The 1,211-nt window shown below is 22.9% G+C and overlaps 1 long non-coding RNA gene across 1 annotated transcript in view; it reads right to left on the bottom strand.

Moving 5' to 3' along the window:
• Nucleotides 1-229, bottom strand: part of LOC116185202 — an 884-nt gene extending 655 nt beyond the window's left edge. The window contains exon 1 of the long non-coding RNA XR_004149994.1: nucleotides 10-229. This is a non-coding gene — a long non-coding RNA (uncharacterized LOC116185202). The remainder of the gene's footprint in view (nucleotides 1-9) is intronic.
• Nucleotides 230-1,211: the final 982 nt, after the last annotated feature.

Below are 1,211 nucleotides of genomic sequence, written 5' to 3'. Positions count from 1 at the left end.
GATAATTACCTCTTCGCGTGATGGATGATCGCCTTATGTTCTTGAGAGCACTGATTTTACCCTATACCGAAAACGAAAATTTGTAAAAAAAAAAAAAAAAGTAATAAACTATTGACGCGTCCGTAAATGATAATCGGCGAACAAACACTGATTCTAATTTCGCGAAAAATTATTATAATTAAATTTTATTAAAGCTATTATGTACTAAAAAAATGTTTAAAAAAAACTATTACGAAACAAACACTGACTCTACTGATCACATTGCGCGTGATCACAAATATTCTCTGAAATTAAAACTGAATTAGGAATAAAATAGAAAAAGAAGTAAAATATTTTTTTGATATTTTTCTTCTTGTTTCTGTCAAACATATTGTTTCAAAAATATCGTTATTTTTTTTAGAATTATCAACTAATTATTTGAATTATAAATAAAAAAATTATAAAATAAAAAAATTATTTGAATTATTATGAATCATAAATAAAGACATATCATATTAAAAAATTAATATTAATATTTTTTATTTCTTTTCAATTTAGTATTTTCAATGATTGATATATTATTTAACAATGACATGTATTATTAATAATTGTTTCAATAAAAAAAAGAATAAGAATGTACAAAATTTAAAACTTTACCACTTCTGGATAATGGCGTCCATATTGAAATTTTTCCCACTTTGTATGTCACTCCATAATCAGCTAATAATTTCTATAAAAAAAAAATTAAAACTGTAAAATAAAAGAATAAAATATATGATATTGAAATTAATTGTATTAAAATAAAGTAATAAAGCTCAAATTAATTATTTTTTAAATTCTAAAAAACTCATGAATAAATTAGTTGTAACATTAACCTTCAAATAAATGAATAAAGAAAAAATTAATAATTAACACTTAAACGATTGTGATAATAAACGAATCAATATAATTGTTTATAATAATAAACAAATATTAATTGTATGGTAATATATAAACGATAAAAAATCACTATGAACATATTTAAACAAATATTTCACAGCAAATAAATCACACACCTCAAGTAAAATGGCGCGTCCGAACACTACGAATATCGATAGAAGAATGACACTCTCGTTATAATTTCGATTATCGAATCGTGAATTAGAGAGGGGATAAGCTTACGTTCGACACAAATCGAATGTGTATGGATGAATTTTCGAAAAGGTCGTAACGAATGTTTACAAGAAATGTTA

This window comes from Apis dorsata, unplaced genomic scaffold (assembly GCF_000469605.1).
Source record: "Apis dorsata unplaced genomic scaffold, Apis dorsata 1.3 scaffold_127, whole genome shotgun sequence".
Lineage (NCBI taxonomy): Eukaryota > Metazoa > Arthropoda > Insecta > Hymenoptera > Apidae > Apis > Apis dorsata.
The sequence above is the reverse complement of the archived record's forward strand: the minus strand, read 5'-3'. Positions and strand labels throughout refer to the sequence as shown.